Source organism: Sapajus apella, unplaced genomic scaffold, assembly GCF_009761245.1.
Source record: "Sapajus apella isolate SASKATOON/1434 unplaced genomic scaffold, GSC_monkey_1.0 scaffold6, whole genome shotgun sequence".
Lineage (NCBI taxonomy): Eukaryota > Metazoa > Chordata > Mammalia > Primates > Cebidae > Sapajus > Sapajus apella.
The window spans coordinates 52,268,969-52,288,885 of record NW_022436946.1 but is presented as its reverse complement, the minus strand read 5'-3'; the positions used below and the strand labels follow the sequence as shown (position 1 = coordinate 52,288,885).

Sequence of the window (19,917 nt, the reverse complement as noted above, 5' to 3'; positions counted from 1 at the left end):
CATCACCCTGATTAACAACCAAACAATTAAACCCTGTTTCTCAGTCCATGCTTTCTCTGTAGCTTCCACATTTCATCACTTTCCCCTTCCATTTTTAGTCAATAAGCTTTCTCTTTTCCTAGGACCCATTGTGACTTTTCCTGTGTTGCTCCCTTTAATGGAATACTTTTTTCTCCATTGTCCCTTAAAATGGTGAACTCCTACTCTCTCAGCTCTTCCCCTGGCTGTGAGACTTGGGGTAAGTTAACGTAGCTATGCTTCAGTTTCCTCTTCTGTAAAATAGGGATAATACTAATAATATTTGCTCCAGGGATGTTAGAAAAACCAAATTAAAGAAAATATGCTTAGGATTTAAACTGAAGCATACAAGGCACTCAATAAGTATTAGCTATTATTATTATTACTTATTGGACTCAGTTTATATGTCACTTTATCCAGGACTCCTTGCCTGACCTGGAAAATCTCAGTAAGGGGCCCTCCTAACTACTTGCATGATCCAGTCCCTCTGCATTGTAATTGCCTGTTTGTCTGCCTGCCCCTCTCCCTAACACCTGCATGTATGCGTTTCCCACCAAGATAGCTTGTAAGCCCTGTGGGGGAAGGAACCATAACTATCAGTTTTACTGTGGTATTCTTTATTCCTAGTAGAAGCTCAAAATTTTTTGTTGTCTGAGTGAAGATAGATGCAAAATTATTTCAATATATTACTGCTCTCTGTTTCTGCTAAGTCATCACTTTCTGAATCAGCTCTGAAGTGCTTTAACTCTTATCAAGCATGGTATTTGTGGCTACCTATAATCTTGCTAAGATTAGAAAGAACTGTTAATGAGGTATAGCCTTCTTGACACTACTGTCCAGTTAAGGTACATTATAACTCCAATTAGCCTTGGCAACACCCCAGCAACTAATAAACTGAATTATGCATATCCTACTGGAGAGCAGAGGCTAATTAGACAAATTATGGTCTATTTGGTATTGGCATTTGTCTGGGAGACCAGACTAATTGCAGTAACCAGTCACTGTCTTTGAAACGTAATGTAGGTCCCAGCTTGATGGCTGGCAGCACTCACTTTAAATTCATACATACCCAGTGGTTTTCTGGCACATGTTTAATACCTGGCTCTCAGGGAAAAAGCCCTAATTTGTGGTGTTTATTCAGTTTCATGGCGTAAACAGTGCTACCTTGACTGATGTCAATGTGACATTGCCAAATTCCTGAAATTTTATCAATAACTTTTTGCAAGTGGTGCAAGCAGGCTCCAGCACACTGCAGTCTAGATGGGTAGGCAGAGAGACTAGGTGAGCTTTACATTAATGAATAAGACATTTTCTTAAAAACACGAGAGTTAACTGTTCACGATTGGAGAAAAATTGTGAAAGGAAGTGATGATTCTGAGAGTGGCTTGGGTCAAAATATTGCCAGGCTTTCCCTTAACCTGTGTGCACCTCAATAACTAGGGCTCTCCTCCTGCAGGCTAGGCTGGCACTGTCCCCTCTGCCATAGGGGAAGGGTGTGGTGGGCAGATGTCCATGTCCTAATTCTTAAAGTCTATAGAGAGATTATACTACCTGACAAAGGAGAATTAAGGCTGCAGATGGAATTAATGTTGTAAATCAGCTGTCTTTAAAGTAGAGAGGTTATCCTGGATTATCCAGGGAACTCAGTGTAATGAGAAGAGTCCTTAAAAGTGGAAGAGAGAGGCAGAAAAGGAAGAACCAGACAAATGGCAGCATGAGAAGGATTTAGCCTAATGATCCTGGCTTTAAAGAAAGAGGGAAAGCCCACAAGCAAAAACGTGTGGATGACCTCTAGAAGCTGGCAGAGAGGCACAGAAACAGTGTCACTAGAGCCATCCCAAAGAAACTGAGCCCTGCTGGCATCCTGATATTAGCCCAGGGAGACCCATGCTGGATTTCTAACCTACAGAATTGTAATATAATACACTTTTATTTGTCCTATTTCAAGCCTCGGTATTTGAGATAATTTGTTATGACAGCAATAGGAAACTAATATAAAATGGTATCACTGTGACCACTACCAAAAATCCTCTGAATTTGTTAAGTCCTTGCTTAACTTTGACTTCTTATCTAGTGGGCTACAAATCATTAGCTCTGCAGCCTTACCTATAATTCTGCCTCTGGCCCATCATTCTTAATAATTGCATTTGGTGTTGCTGGCATTTGAAACGTGGCTTTGCCAAATGGATTATGTTTTGTCTACCTCCCTGCACTACTGACCTTTTAGCAGATCGCCAGACAAGTCACCCTTCATTGTCGTGAGGGAGAAGGGGATTTAGCTGGGCATAGCCTTGACACTGTTCCTCTCCTTTCCACTTCCATGGCCCTCACTGTATGCCATGTTCCCAGCACTTAAATCCTGGACAATTCCTTTCTCTTTTATTTTTTTTTTTTTAGAGACAGAGTCTCACTATGTTGTCCAGGCTGGAGTGCAGTGGCTATTTATAGGTGAGATCTCACTACTGATCAGCATGGGAGTTTTTACCCTCTCCGTTTCTGACCTGGGATGGTTCACCCCTCCTAGGCAATTTGGTAATTCCCTGTTCCTGGGAAGTGACCATATTGATGATGAACTTAGTGCGGACATCCAATCACCGTAGCATGCTGCAGCCCAGAACCCCTGGGCTCAAGCCATCCTCCCACCTGAGCCTCCGAGTAGCTAGGACTACAGGCGCACACCATTGCGCCCAGCAATCCTGCACAATTTCAATGACCCTTCCTCCAACCCATTAAGAAGGTCAACCCTCCTAAAGAGAAACAGCGTCACTTATGCCTCCTGACTTAAGTACGAACACCTTGGATTAGCATTTACAGCTTCCCATTATTTTGCCCCAACTTCCTCTTCTGAAGGTATTTCTCCAAATTCTTCTACTGAAATTTATAATTCAGTCACATGGTACCTACAGCTCTTTTGCATATTCCTGCTTCTTAACTCATATCCACTCACTACCCACCACTCAACAAATATTTACTGAGGGGTTGCTGTTTTCTAATAGCTATTCTGGGCACAGTAAAAGGCACAACAAAGGAAAAGAGCCTCCTAATGGGCAAGATAATCGCTATGCTATTGCAGATCTCACAACCTAATGTAAGACACTGACATAGGAACGCAAAAGTTCAGTAAAATATGACAACAGATGATAGCAATACAAGCCAGGTGCCTGAGAGCTCAGTGGAAGGAATAGTTTGGCTGCCTTCTTTGTGACTCAACTTAGAAGCAGCTCTGAGTTAGAGGAAAGAGCACTGATCTTGGGAGAAAATATGGATTTCAGCCAATTACTTTCGGCAATTAATTTCCTGGTGAATTCAATAAATTGGTAAGACTCATCCATGAAGCAAATAATAATAATAATAATAATAATGGGATGATAATACTCATTGTACTGAGTGAGAATTAATAATGCTCTGTAATTGTAAAAGTACTATGCACATTTGATTCCATGCTTACCTATGAAAAAGATCAGAATATGCCACCCCAAAATATGCCACTTTGGCATAAGGATTATTTTGAGCTTAAGGCAATTAAAAACAGAAGATACAGAAAAAGTTCTTTGCCATCCCCCACCTGCCTAAAAGCAGGACATAAATTTTCCCTTATAAAGGTGTTTCCCTTTCCTTTCCCAAAAAAGAAAGAGAACAATCATTATCATTAGAGAAAAAAAGAGTTACAATATAAACTTCAGCTGAATTAAATTAAAAGGAGCTTAATTGAGCGATGAATGATTCACAAATTGGGCAGCCTCCAGAATCAGCAATTCTGAGAGATTCCAGAGGTGTCTTGTGGTCAAAACAAATTTATAGACAAAAAAGTAGAGTGACATACAGGAATCGGAAGTGAGGTACAGAAACAGCTGGGTTTGTTACAGGTTGGCATTCACCTTGTTTGAACACAGTTTGAACACTCATCAGTGTATGAGTGATTGAAATATGGCTGCTGGGGTTGGCCAAGACTCACCTATTGTTAATAGCACGTACTCCTAAGTTAGGTTTTCAATCTTGTCTACCTGTTAAGTTAGGTCACAGTTCATCTACAAGGACTCCAATATAGAAATACAGAGTCTTTCTCAGGCCATATTTACTTTACTTTAACAAAAGTCAGCATCAAGATGCGTCTGTATGAATAAACCTTACTAAAGCAACCCTTACTTTCCATTAATTTCCCTTATATATTAGCATCCCACAATTTACTGTCTCTTGAAGTTCAAACCTATTTTCCTTTGTCTCGTCATTTTCCCATAATTTATCACCCTTTGTTAGAATGGTACATGAGTCCTTGGATCAAACTGCTTCATTGGTTCTTCCATTCTTTTCTATGAAGGCCCCTGTACACATAAAGATTAGAATATTAACATAAAAATTTTGTATACTTTTTCTCCTGTTAATCTGTATTTTGTCCATTTAATTCAAAGGCCCCAGTGAAAACATAAGAGAGTAGAAGAAATAACTTCTTCCTCCTGTACATTTATTTACCTAAAACATGATTTATGACCCAAATTATATACTATTTATTCTTTCCTTCCTGTACATTTTTATAGTGCCATTTTTTTTGGTGCTCTTCATACAGGAACTGTTTTTCCATCTAAAAGTAATGTGTGGTGAAATACAATCAAACTATAGAAAAATGCATAAAACACAAATGTACAACCTAGTTACTGTAATAAGAACAACCCTGAACCCTTTCTACAGTCAAAAACATAAGCAGAACCTTAGGAGAACCCTATGTTTATATAAGCACTGTTCACATGCTGTTTTATCTGCCTTATTAAATTGCAAGGATTTTGAAGACTGGCATATTAGTCAAGATTTTTATGTTGGAAATGATAAAACCCAAATTAACCAAACTTAAACAGAAAATGAGAAATTGATTGCACACATTAAATGCTGGGAAATATGGCAGTGGAGCTGGGCTTAGGATAACCTAGAATGCAAGCACTATCACTTCCTCTCTCTCACTTCCTCTTCTCTCTTTGCTTCCATCCTCTCTGCTTCTCTCTGCATGATAGCTGCACTGTCACAAAGTGGATCCCCTGGAGACTCAAACCCTGTAGCCCTCAGATCAGAAAAGAGATTCTCTTTACTCAGCTTGAGTCTAGAAGAAAAACATCCTGGGAAAGGTCATTGTTTGTCTGATTTGAGGTCCATGCCCCAATCTGTTATCAGAAGGAGGATGAAATTAGAGAGAGATACTGGCAACAGAAAACAGCAGCTATGACAGAGGCACCATTTCTTGTTCAATGCCCCAAATGATCATTACATTCTTCACAGAGGAGGCAATACTATCTTTAATATTGCAAGGGTCCCAGCGGGAACTTCAACCGGGCCTCCTCTGGTATTCAGGCATGTTTGGGTTTGTCAGAAAGACTGCTGGGTGTGGTTCTCTGTGTGCCGGAGATCAACTCCTGTGATGGGCTTAAGAGACTTCAGGGAAAACATCATCCTAAGTGAAATCAGAGACAAGGAGCATCTTTAGTGGAAGAACATCAAAGGACTAATGATTTTTGAGGACACAACATCTTTCTTACTCAGATTGTCCCCTAAGCTAGCTCTCTGAGACTCAAGTCTGTGCCTAGAAAAGGGTTTCTAACAGTTGGGGTCAGATAATTCATTGTTGCAGGGGCTATCCCGTACATACATTGTAGGATGTTTAGCAGCATCCCTGTATTTTCCCTCTAGATGCCAGTAGCATTCTTCTCTTCTAGGCACGCAAAACAGTAATGGTTCCAGACATTATGTCCCCCGAGGGAGAAAATTACCTTTTCTTGAGAACCACTGGCCTAGAAGAAAGAAGCTATAAAAAGGAGGAAAAGGAGTAAATAAAAATGGAAAGAGCTGCTGTCCGAGGCAGCCATGTAGTCTTACTCACAATATCTATAATGGGCCATTTCTTGTGCGAGCAAGGATACATAGGGTGAGTTAACAGAGCTCATTGATAAAATACCTTTGAGAGAACTTGAAATAAAATGTGGGGAAGCCAGGGATGCTAGTTTTTGTTAATCAGACAGACTAAAGCTGGAGAAATATTTTTGTGTTATTTTTGACAGTTCTTATGACCTATTTTTACCTTCAGGCTGATATGGCTTGGGAAACATTAGTTAAATTTGAACGAATGGATGATTTTAATGAATGAAGTTAAAATTCTTTTTTCTTAATTGGCATGCTTAAATTCACACATTACTACTGTTGGGTTAGAATTTTAGAAGTGTCAGGTACATTAATCTACATTATACTCCCGTAAAATAATGATGAACTTTCTGTGAAAATTGATCCCACACAGAGAGTTCTAAGATTAGAAACTAAAATTTTGATGTATCACTAAGTGTTCAGTTTAAATTCTATGATAAGTGGCCTAAATATGAAAGAAAATTTTCAAAATAGGCTTCTGTGAGATATCTTTACATTCAGTGGGTTACTCATCACTTTTTAAACAAGAATTTATATCTTTAAAACTTGCATTTATTTGTTTTAAAATACTAATTCTGATTCCACTTGAAATGTGTTTTGAAGCAGTAATGGGGCAGAAGAGGCTATAATAAAAGAAAATATTGAAAAGAAGTAATAAAATTTCTCAATTAAGTCTACTTTAAAAGATAGAGAAAATGAAGAGCCATCGCTCTGTCTGGGCAGTATAGCATCCCTTTCCCCTATTGAGGTAGGAGGACTTCACTCTTCCTTGGCAGAAGTCTTCCTTCCCCATTTCACATACCCTGTCCTCCCCACCTCTCTTCTCCCTATATCAAAACAGTGAGAGATTCATGACCTAAACTTGACTAACTGCATTCTCCTGGGAATTTGCATCTTGGATGAAGCGAAGTTATTTGGATTCTTGGTCCTATTAAAAGCTTGGATATTCAGGTTTTCCTTCCCAGTCCCTCAATTCTATGAGCTACCAGTATCCTTCCAATTAAATACCTTCTTCGCTTTATTTCCAGTAAAGTAATTAGGTTATCAAGAATCAATTTCAGTTGCTTAAAACAGAAGCAAAAAATTGTAACTGATACAGGAAACTCTGATTAAAAATTATTGTGAATCATCTGTCACTTTGATTAAAGAGAATGGGAAAGGGTCAGGAAAGAATATGGAATTAGAACTGAAAGGTAGATTTCTTGAGTGTATGCTGACCAAACATTGAAAGTATGGGATCTATTCATATGTGTTTCATTTATTTGTTTTTTAATCTTCTACTTTTACCAGGTTTACATATAGGTGTGGTTATGTAGTTGCCAATGTTGCCTGATTAATTTTAGAATTCCCATAATAGTTAGGCAATTTTTTTCTGACTGTGATGCTTACTATTCTAATAATGCAATTAAAAGTATTATAATAGCCACTTTTATAAATTGATTCTAAAAAGTAATGCTTTTAATTTACTGATGCATTTTAATATAAATATTACTCATGCTCATCATAAAAATAATAAACAGTACAGAGGGGTAGAAAATGAAAAATAAAAGAGCCTCATCACCCCCTTTTTCAGATAAAATCACATTTCTTACCTAGGATATTTCTAGATGTAACTGATACGCCTTTGTTTCCTGGTGTTTCCTCGTACTTGGGCTGTTGCCCATTCAACCAAGTAGGAATTTCACAAAACTTGCCTCAGTGGAGGGATAGCATTAGAGACCACAGGTTAAGAAAACCAATCAACCAACCAGATTTGCTTCTTGGTTTAATAAGTTTCAAAAGGCCAGTCCTCAGAGGAATGGTAAGGTCTTACATACGCAGGAACAGACACAGTTAAGGGGAAAAACCATGATGAGGAAGAGTGAATCTTGCTAACTGGGAAGACTGGATAGGCTTCCCTGGGTTGGGATGATAGGAAGATCATGACTACTCAGTAAGGGAGCATGGTTCTTTGGGTGAGGGAAAGGGGCCTAGTCAAGGAAAATCATTGGAGAGCAGTGTCAGCCTCACAGACAGCATCTTCTTCCACTATGCACACTGCTGGCCACCTCCGGCACCTGTTGACACCAAGTCTTCATTGAAGTAAGACCAATACAACTGTCACCTGTGTTAGAGAGTGTGTTAGTTTTCCTTTCCATGGTGTCCCACCTTCCAACATCCAGAAGGAGAGAATATGAGCCCTAAGAGTGGCCTATCCTGACATTTTGGATAGCCTAGGACATGTGTGAATTCCCGGGTTAGAGTGTGGCACAGAGAATCAATGGTAGTGAGGTGCCATGGAAGGTCCAATTGGGACCTTGATGTGTATGAGACTGAACAAAGGCATCTTCAGATTCACGCATCTCCTCCTGAGCCAGTAAAATGGAAAAACACACACAGATACACACACATCTCCCTCCTTCTCCTCCTCTACTTTCACACAAACTACATCACATTATACCTATTGATCTTCCACTTGCACCTTTCACTTAGTGATAGATCTTTGATATCAGTGTGAAAAGATCTACTCTGTTTTTTAAATGGATACTTAGTATCTTCATAATTTGACTGGTTCCCAAATAATGGACCTTTAGTTATCTCTGTCCCTGCCCCCCCCCACTTCTCCCTCCCTTTTTGTCTCTTGAGTATTATCAAACTATCATGAATATCCTTTCACATAAGTCTCTGCACTTTTGCTTGAGGTAACCCTAGGATGAATTCTTAGAATTAGAATTGCTGGACCAAAAAGCATGAGCTTTTAAGAAAAAATAATGAATGTAAATATTGACAAGTCATATTCCAAAATATTTGTATTGACTTGCATTCTCATAAGCTCTTCTTTACCCGTATTCTCTGTACACTAGATATTATGATTTTTTTACATCTTTGCCAATCTGATACATGAAAATTACAATTTTTTAAAAAATCTGCCTTATCTTAATGATGACTAAGAATCCACTTTGTATTTTGTTGAACCTATTTCATTGTGCAATTAGAATATTCTTTCTTATGGGTAGCAGCTATTTTCTATTCAGCACTGTAAATTTTTACAAAGCTCCCATTATGTGTTTAGTTGATTATGGTGAATTAGACTAAAAACAACAACAGCATTTGGTATCAGAGAATGTCGCAGAGAAAATGTAAACGTCAAATATTTGAACAGTAAAAAGTTTCCTGTGGCAATAGTTATGAGTGACACTGGCACTGGCTCCTGATGAATAGGATGAATTAGCTACAAAATGTACCCACATATAACTGAGTCAAGTGAAGTGTTAGCTGGAGTTGTTTTGTGTTCTCCACTTGAAAACTAGAGAATATCAGCCAAAAATCAATTTTGGTTTTGGCATAAGTAATACTAATCTGTTCTCTCGAGTCATACAGTAATTAGAAATATGGCTCAGTGATTCCTTAATGTCACTACTGGTTTGTGATAGAAAACCTTAACACTGGCATTAAGAATGACACTTTCCTTTTTACATGCTTTGGGAGGAGGCAGCTATCAGGAGTTGAACAAAGAACTATGATACAGCTCTCTTTTCATGATGTAGTTTTAGCTAGCAATCTGATCTGTCTAGAGACAGTTTCAAATCTGCTTCTCCCGGGGCTGTCAGAATACAGAGTTTATAAAAACTCACAGCACTAGATGTATGCTACCCTCCTATATCTTGGCTCATGGACAGGTTGATGATAGATGAAAATAAAAAATGCTGTAAAAACTGGTGTTCCAAGATGCTTACCAAAGTATATTAAGAGGCAAGCAGAAAAAAACAAAAAAAGTATTTCATACTCAACCAAACTCTAGGATACTTGTTTAAGAAAGTGAAAGAGGTTTCTTTCATGCAAGACCTCAGTCTTTAATATACCAATGTGATAGGAACCTAGTTTTCAGTGTTTCCCCAACTCATTTGAGCTGGCACCCTATTTCCTGTAGTGAACATACACTATTTTCCAGCCACCCAGTTCCACTCTACTTTTTAAATCTGGTGGAGCTATGAGCAGGGGTCCCACACTACCACAACTGAGGGACAAGTCAATGCTCTAGGCTAGGGCAACTGGAAGCTGCAGACTACAATTGGGAGTACAAAGAGCAATCAATTGGGGCTCACCCATTTCAGCAATGGAAGACACCATATCACAACATTCCTCACATTATTATCACTGCTGTCACTGCTTCTATACCCTTTGGGGTTGCTGTTACTCCAGCTAGCTTTCTATCCTGGATATCTAGATAGCCTTCCCATCAATTTTTTTTTTTTTTTTGAGACAGAGTTTTGCTCTGTCGCCAGGCTGGAGTGCAGTGGCTTGATCTCATCTCACTACAACCTCCACCTCCCTGGTTCAAGAGATTTTCCTGCCTCGGCCTCCTGAGTAGCTGGGACTACAGGTGCATGCTACTACACCTGGCTAATTTTTTGTATTTTTAGTAGAGACAGGTTTCACCATGTTAGTCAGGATGGACTCAATCTCCTGACCTTGAGATCCACCTGCCTCGACCTCCCAAAGTGCTAGGATTACAGGCTTGAGCCTCCTGCTTCCCGGCCGCTTCCCATCAATTCGTAAGCTCCTGATTTCTTTCTATTAAGTTCTTTCTTGCCTAAATCGGGCAGAGTTTTCAGTTGCAACCAAACACACACTTTTTAAAAAAGTCTTCTTCAGCTCATCTCTCATAAATAAACATCACTAGATTGAAACAGGAACAATGTATATTTATTGACAACTAAAAGACCTGTGTGGATTACACTGCCTAACGCATTCTAGAAGCTCAAAAAAATCGCTGAACAAATAATTAGTATTCCAAAGAACAGCTTTTGGAAAGCATTATTTTAAGTCATTTTCTTAATAAGGAGAAAGACCATACCTAAGAAAGAAATAGTGCCCAATACGTTGCTCCTCTAGGAGCGGAGTAAACTGAAAAATACATTTGTGTTGAATTTGGTGGCTATTGAATAAATTACTGTCTCTTATTTTAGAGAAATAAGAGGCTTAAGAAAAAACATAAACTTGAAATCAATACTAAGGAGTAATTTAGGAAAAACTTTCCCTCTTTGAACTAGACATTTTACTAGGCATTTAACATTTAAACCTCAACTCTGTGTGACAATGAACAATATTTAGTGAGTAGATACTATGTGGCAGACATTGTGCTAGTACCAGGAGATACTATGACACACCCAGCTTGGGCAGTAAGACTCTTCCATAGTCACACAGATGGTGAGTTGGCAGTGTAAATATTCTTTTCCTGTGTAAATGCAATTATAGTCTTTGCTCTTCTTAATTATACTAAATAAATAGCTTGTATTTATTTTAAACAGATAATCCAATCAACATAAATGGGATTAAAATTTTAAGTATTCTCACTTTAGTGACAAACATCTTGGGAATCTTAAAGAAGTGTTTTATTTATTGATACCAGTCACTGTCAATATTTTTGGTTCAAAGATGCTTTCATATTTGATTTTCTGATATAAGACAACACAGTGAAAACTGTCAAGTTGCTTATGAAAAATTCTTAGGATGACACCACACCTAATGTTTGTAGTCAATTGTCATTCTTTCCCTTGTACCTTTGATGTGTCCAGGACACAAGTAGGTACCCAGCATCCTAACGTCCAAATATCAAAATCATGAAAATGAAACACTAGAAGACAGACAGATAACCCCCAGAAGGAGCAAATGAATAAACCCCAAAATCTTGTGGATCTAGAAGTAGAAAATAATCGATGAACCACTGATTTGAGACCAATGAGAACATTAAGGACACCTCAAAATAGATCAGGGCACTGTTCCTAGTCCAACTCTGCAGCAGAACATAAACCTGCAAGAAGTAGGATTAACCAAATTTGCAGCAAGTTAAATCCTGAACTTCTGCAAAATACAGTTTACTCCAATTTAGTTACATTCTACCTGCTTCTGGTGGCTTACCTCCACGTTGGACTGAGGTTTTCAATGCAGTGGTGGAATATGTACCTATTAAAATTATCCACTTTGCTTTGGTGTGAGTTTCTCAGCATGTTTTACACAGGAGTGACCTGAATGACTCGCAAGTGGCACGAGAGTGTGCCAGGCCCTGGAATTTAATGGTATGGTTCTGTGGTGGTTGTCTGTTTGCAGTTTTATTGCTGAATTAGCAGTAACCACATTAATCACACCCTTTCTCATTTCTCAGGCTTGGGGATTTCGTCCACTTCTGGGAGGTTGGTCCCCTTTCATTTCTTAAAGTTACTGTGAATTTGTTCTGGTCAGTACCATAAAGTGTATTATCCTAAGGAGTGCCACTGTAGGGCCGCTAGGACTAGCGGCAACTTGAACTTCCCAAGTTAGCAGAATCAGGACTCTCTGGAACAACGAGTTAGGGCCACGGCGTCTGTTCGCTCAGGCTGCCCCTCAGCCCTGGAAAGGGAGTCTGGTGGCGAGCAGGCTGGGTTCCAGGGTCTCAGTCACCGCAGTGCTGGCTGCAGGCTGCACATGTGACCCAGGCGCCCGCCGCGCAGGTGCCGGAGAGCTAGGAGGAGGGGGGCGTGGAGGAGGGGACTTCCGGGGCCTGCGGCGCCCGCTGGCTGCTAGCCGGCGGCGTGGGCGGGGGGCGGCGGGGGAGCGAGCCCGCTGGCGACGGACGGCGGCGTTGCGCGTGGGGCGGGGAGGGGATGCGCGCGGGCTCGCAGGGAAGGGGGAAGGGGAGCGAGCGCGCGGGCTGGCTGGAGGCGGCAGGGGGCGGAGCCCTACGGCGTCTGAACCCGCCTCGGGGGTGCCAAGGTGCGTCTCCAGGCTGACGCGACCGCCTGGGGTGGAGCCAGCGGGACGTGCCACCTGCAGTGCTGGCTAGAGCTTTTTATTTACTAGGGAGCAGTTCCCCGCGCGACAGTCCGGGAGCGCGCAGGCACTCGCGCGCACTCACATGCACGCAGGCACACACACACACACACTCGCACACACACATACGCTAGCACGTTCGTCTTCACTTCTGCATCCCCAAACCAGCAGAGCGAAGCTAGTGCGGGTTCTCTTTACCTCAGCATCGTGGGGCGAAGCAGAGACATTGTGCATCAACGAGAGGCCGGTGCCTGCGCTGCCGTCTCGGGCACCTAACCCAACAGACCGCTCACCCCGTCGGGTAAGCCAGTCTCTCTCCTTGTAACCGGTTCTGCAGACCCGAGGGAGAGGGTGGGAGGCTGCACCAGTGGTGGCAGACCCGGAGTTGACATCTCAGGGGCTTGCAACCCATGCAGCCTCTGCCCGTGTCGTCTAACGGGAGCAGCCACTACTCAGGTTACTTATGCTGTCAGCCCTGGAGTCGCTACCCGCTTCCTCCCTTCCCCCCCAGCCCAGTATGTACTGTGCTCCTTGGTTGCCAAGGAGACTTGCTTAAACATCAGCCCAGGGACATCTATTGAAAGACCTGGTTTCTTAAATGATGCTGTTATTTATTTTGGTATTTAAAATAAAATATACACTGAGGACCTTGTGGTAATTGGGCATTCGTTAATCTGTATTCAGGTGGCAGTTTCTTTCAACTTCAAGAAAAGCCGTAATTGCACTATATGGTATGCTTTAAAAAGGATTCGTCAGATGAATTTTTCAACGGACTGTGTCTTGAATCATAATTTATTCCTATTTTAGTGATCTTAGAAAGAGAGCGGACTCCCTTCTTCTCCTCTATTTCCAGTTGTATTTGGCAGTTCACTTAGTCGTGATTATTTTAAATTAAAAGCAGAAAATGATTTAATTGTGGTTCCCCCCACAAGGATGAGCCTCTGTCGTAAATTGACCAGAACAGGAATACATGTTTGTGAATTCGTAATGTAAAAATGTAGCATTCATGACATACATCTTTATATCCCCTGCATTTTTACATCCCCGGCATCATTATTTAAGTGCAGTTTGCTGCACCTCTGCCCATTTCTGAGAAGATTCTGTTTTCTCTCAAATCCCTTATTTTTTTGGAAATCTGTCTACCTCTGTACACATATAGAGATAGATATAAAATGTGTGCCATGGCTTACTAGAGCTTATATTGAAAGTGTAGTTGTTTTTGTTTTTTGTTTTTGTCTGATGGACTGGGTCCTCTACTAGAAGACTGATAGGCCCATGAAAGATGTCAGTACTTCTGTTTCATAGGAGCCCCTAGTACCTGTGCTGTCAGTTTTGTTTTGTTTTGAGGCTTCAGGTGTCTAGTGGGTGAGTGTGTAACACAGTACATGAAGGCATCAGCAATCCAGTAATTACACTTTGCACGAGTTTCATACCTCCATCACAAACAAATGACCCAGTAAAGATCCACTGGCATTCAAGAATTCATTTTGTTTTCCTTTGATATTTGTTCATCTTTTCTACTTCTTGTTAAATTAGAAAGGAAATAAGTCAAATTCTTCTAATTTACATTTTAAACTCCGTCATAGAGAGTGTAATAAATAACGTGAGGAGCAAGTAAGCCAAATAATGACTGAGGTAGAGGGGATTTATGCAACTCACAGAGCTCTGGGAGATGAATGATGATGACAAACATTTTGCATTACAGTGTAGAAAGCACTTTTCATATACTTCTTTTTTAATCCCCACAACCCTTTGAGGCCAAGAAATTACCTTCAATTTAAAGCTGAGGAACCCAAGACTCAAACCTTGCTGAAGGTCATAGCTAGTGAATGGGGAAGCTCTTTCTGGATCCAGTCTCCTTGCCCTTCAAAAAAAGTTGTGCCTGTGTTTCAGATGTGTGCAAGGATCTGACAAGTAAGATAAAGGAGTGTGGCAGGCCTGGAGAAGACATGTGGGAGAGGGGGTAGGGAGTGTGAACTGTGGCCCCTGGAACTTTGCAAACCACTGTAAAGGAGGCAGCTATCACTCCACTGTAGCTGATTGTTACTATCCAGGCTCTAAAACATGACAGTGTTTCAAGGAAAACAGAAGCTTCTGGATTTTTTATATGAGGCGTCCTTAATTTTAAAAGCTCTAGGACCACATAAAAAATGTATCTGGGTCATATTTGGCCTGTGGCCTGCTAGTTTACAACCCAAAACTACTGAGTTCTCACCCAATTCTAAGTATTCTTTAATAAAATACTGATGTGAACAAATATATCCATCATTATGAGGGATCAGTTTTTATTTCAATATTAAAGTCTAATAAATGCTCTACCTTTGTTCTTCAATAAACAGGTTCAAATTTTTTTTGAGGTTTCCTAGATCTCTCTGTTATATCTCAGAAAAAGAGCATAAAGTGCTCCAAAATAGGAATTTTTGAATCTGGTGAAACAAAAGCATTTATAGTTTAGAACTTATGTTCCTGGCTTAAGTTTTTTTCTTGACATAAGGCAAAGAAGTGGAGAAAAAGTCAGTTGAGTGCTTGTTATAGGAAGAGGTAGAATAAAAAGTTGGTCAGAAAATGGAGCATGCTGAGCCTTTCAATGAAAACGTCTGATTAAAGTGTTAGGTTATTAGTTAAAACCCACCACTGAATACTGCAACGTGTCAAAGGAGCAAAAACATAAATGGGAACCCAGAGACATTAAATCCCAACACTCTAGTATGTAAAATGTTTACTCCTTAAATAACTGTGTCTTGTAGTGAGGTAAATACATTTTGAGAAGCTGCCATTTTCTCCTGTTTCTACTAGAGCTACAGAGATGCTAGTGGACTTCACTGAGGTAGGTAAGTAGTCAGAGAGAAGGAGTGGCATTTTATTTACGTAGTCTCTTTGGTGGATCCAGAGAGGTGTAGTTAAAAGGAAAAGCCAAAAGATTTGAACAGTGACTTCTAATGGTTCTCTTTTTCCAAAATCCTCCTCTGGAAAGATGCTTTAACAGTAAATAAAGGCATTTCAATTTTCCTTTCATGGAAATATGTTGCACCCCTAGTAAGATGCTATGCAGGTATGTGTTAGTAATGTTCTAACAAAGTCCTAGCTGAGTGCCGTGGAGATACCATCTCTGCCCTCAAGGATTCAGAGCAAACACACTGCTCCTGGCAGCATCCACTCTTCGAGCCCTTCTGTGAGCAAGCTACTTCCATATTGGCTTCACAATGACTCTATAAAGTGGGCATCTTATTTCCATTTTACAGATGGAGAATCTAAGACTGCGAAGTCCAGCTGGACCAATGAAATTGAAACCTCAGCTGCACTTCTCACTTCACATTCCTTCTTCCCGACTGTTATGTAATGCACATTATAATAATTGTGATTTTGAGTGAGTTGTGTTTTAAATATTACAATGGAAATATGAGAAACTCAGACACAGGGAAAATTTTTTTAATGTTCTGATTGCGGAGATCAGGTCAGTCCCTATGTAGCAGGGGGATTAGTCCTGGAACTTGATGGCTGCGTACAATTATATTAAATGAAAATCCTTATAGCTATTGAAAGATGGGAGGTTCCACCAGACAGTGTTGGAAATGTGGGTTAAGAGGATGATGCTAGTGATATCTGATACTGATGAGCTAACTGTAGCTGAGCAGGTCATGAAAGCTGTGGAAGAACTATGGTCTCGAAGATGGAGTGCAGCAGAAGAGGCAACTGTGGATGAGTAGGAGGGGATGGAGGAAGACAAATTCGGCAAGGAGTCTAGGAGAGGAGTTGTAGCAGTACAGGAGAATCTGGACACTGTAGTAGTACTGATTATTCTAAAAGACTGAACATAAAGGCAAAGGACAAACCAAGTATTCTCATCTCTGTACGAAGACTGGCACACAATAAATGCCCATAAACCATTATGATGTGTTGATATTTTTAATGTTCAATGGCTGGTACATAATTTCCTTTCATGATATCACTTTTCTATAGAAAGATCGTACACAGATATTTTATATGAATTCATTTGGAGTGGATAAATATATGGATTTTCAAAAATGGGAAAAGATTCTGGCAAATTAGATGATAAAATATGTAGTTATATTTTTTCTAGTAGAGTCATAGACTTGGAGGCTAAGGAGACTCTTGCAGATACAGATTTTAAGGTTGCATATAGTTTTGATGAAGTCTCATATGTTTGAGACAAGTAAGGGAAAACATGAGCTGTATGTTAACCATTTGAAAAGCTATATCAAATCCAGACAGAAGGCGTTGGTGACAGATAAATTAACTATAATCTTCATCCCTGGTTGGGTCAATCTTTTTATTTATTACCTCAATAGAGATATGAAAGAAATGTGACAAGCAAATGGGAGCTAGACTTGCATTTAAGTACTAGATCTTCAGTGACTGGATGGGAGAGCTACCTGTTAGAATGTTCAGCACAAGGTAACAGAATGAAATAAAATAGAAGACTTCATAGCTACAGTCTAGCACTGGGCTTATTTGTCATGACAGGAATTTAAAGTTAGAGGGATTTTAATTCCTGTCAAGTACAATGTAGGCCAATATGATGATTTGTTCTTCACAGATATATTTAGCAAGTAATGGAAAATATTATGAAAAATGATACTGTAAGGAGCCCATCTTTCTTAATAAGCAGGGGGCTTTTTGGTCACAGCATAGATAGATGTGGCTATGTCTCTGTGTCAGGCAGTGTCTTATTCCCCTTCTCTCCTTATATGACTGCTTATTATTTCAGAATTGTTTTTCAATTTGTAGAGTAGAACTTTAGAATTTATCCTAGAACATTTTATTTTCTCTCTTCTTGTGAATTAGTAGATGGAATTCATTTTGTTCACCTTTTTCCTGGAGTTTCTAATCAGATCCTTCATTCCCAGACCCTTCTTGCCAAGATCTTTACCTAAGAGGAGTTGAGCAATGTGAAGAACTCAACTTTCTTCATATTTCTTTTGTTCTTTCCCTATTTCATATACATGTTGCAATGCATTAATGTATTTAATTTAACTTGATTTTGACATATGGTACTATAAGTTTTGGTGAGATTTTTAAAAGAACTATGTAGAAAAAAAAACAGTTTTGCAGACTTGACTTGGAGTCGGATTAGTTCCACAGATGCCAAAAAACATTGAAAGCTGTAAATTTGTCTAAAATAGCTTTTTCACTTGCAAGGTTGAAGTCACCAACCTGATAAGATGATTTTTAAACGAAGAAGAAACGTCTCTGGCAGTTTTCATGGACTCTTGTCAACATTTTCCTACATGTTTATTTGAGGCATAATGTATTCTACTTTCCATGCCAGATGAGCCAATTCCAGTTACTTAGAAGCAGGGCTACCCTCTCCCTTCCCTACCCAGATGATACAACCAGTTTGTTATACAAGATATTGATGGAAAAAGAAGTCCCATCCTAGCTGATTGCTTCAGTGAGAACACATTTGATGCTAATGGCACAGACAATAGAGCAGTGGAGGAGGCATTTTGCAATTTTTTATGACACAAGTTCTGATACCTCTTTTAAAATCATTACTTAGAAACCTTATTATTTATGATTTTTAGTTCTACAATGGAAAGTGCAAGGTAGCATGGCACAACCAGAAAAACCTGAGCCTTGGAGCCTGGATTTGAATACTAAATCTGATACTACTTCGTTCTGTGACTCACAGTCCAGTTATATATCTTCTCTAGCTTTCATTTTCTGCATCTGTAAAATGGGAATTCTGTAACTTAGATTATGGAGCTGTTTTTAAGATTAAATAAGATAAGCATAGAAACATCTAGTACAATGTTGTGTATAATAAAATCTCAGTACTTATTAATTCCTTCCCTTTGCCTCTCCTTTCCCCCCTACCTTTCTTTCCTCAAAATGATGGAATTCATTTAAATTTCCTGAGCCATATAAAATGTCTTAATCTGATGTGCTGGCTTTGGAGTGGAGCTAGCCTTGTTATGTTATGGAGCTTTTAGTGATGTAGTACACTGCTTAGATGGGCTCTCCCAAGGAGAAGGATGCATATATTGGGATTAATGATGTCTTCTCTCTGACAAGCCACCGTTTCCTCTTTTATGCAGCCCCTGGAGCATTGGCCTGGTCATAAGGAAAAGAAGGAGGGGTCAGTCAGTTTTCTCCTACCCAGGCAGCCCTCTGGGCTCTATCATAGAATCTCCTCAGGGGTCCACATCTGCGAAAAGCGCAGAGCTGCCCCTTGTGTTCCCTGTGGAATTAATAGTGGCAGCATCAAGTACCTCGCGGGTACAGACCTCCTAGCCTTTCTGCAAGGTCAATTTCTAGAGCCCACATCTTTCTTGACAACTAGAAGTTTCCCTTCATGCTGAATTATGCAAATTTTATGAAAAGGTCAAAAGCTCACTAGGATCAAATAAAACACTCCTCAAATTCTCTTTCAAGTCAGTTAGGATTAAAACCTTCCTAAATAGAATACTTTCTAGTTATCTTTTTTTTTTCTCCACACCGTGACTTCCCTGTTTTCACCAGCAACTCCTTCTTCTGAGTGGAAATATTGTGTGAGTTTCTGATGACCCAGAAGTCATGAGATTAGCATGGCTTGACTCTTTTCAAGTCACTCCCCAGCTCATGGGCTTAGGGAGAACCTAAAGAGCAGCGGGAACTGCGAGCGGCCTACCACACTGGTGATAAAGTACATTTGTAGGAAGTCAGCCTGAGCAGTATATTGTAGGATCCCATAGACCAAGCTAAGTTCTGTTTGCATCATAAGGTGGATTATAAAGCATGTCCTTAAATAAAATACTTTTTCTTGTGCTAAATGTGCTCTGCTTATACCTGGTATGCATGTATGCATATATTTATTTCAGTATTTCTAAAGGTATAGTGCAATTTCATAATTCAGATGCATTTTTAGTAGTTGGTAATATTAGTTGAGATACCTAAAATAAGAAAGACAAGTTTTGTGAAAGACAAATTTTATTAAAGACAGAAACTCCTTTACTCATTTCTTTATGGCTCCAGAAAAGAATACGGTAAAAAGTATTTCGTAATGGAGATTGATTATAGTAAGGTGTAGATTCTCAGATGATAAATATGGTAGCCAAGTTAACATCAGTGCCAGGTCTTGTGTCTGCATCACATTCATAGACCAGCAAAGTTATAAAATCATTATGAAAAAAGCCTACTCTAAATGTGAAGATACTGGTTTATTCTAAGCCATTCCCCAAGCAATAGGTATGGTTATTATTTTGGAAA

The 19,917-nt window shown here is 39.7% G+C and overlaps 1 protein-coding gene across 5 annotated transcripts in view; it reads left to right on the top strand.

Annotated features, from left to right (window-relative positions):
• Positions 1-12,514: 12,514 nt before the first annotated feature.
• KLHL32 (kelch like family member 32) overlaps positions 12,515-19,917 on the top strand; it is a 203,050-nt gene continuing 195,647 nt past the window's right edge. For all 5 annotated transcript variants that reach the window (XR_004267642.1, XM_032274400.1, XM_032274403.1 and 2 more), the window contains exon 1: positions 12,515-13,009. The gene's annotated coding sequence lies outside the window, so the exon portion shown is untranslated. The remainder of the gene's footprint in view (positions 13,010-19,917) is intronic.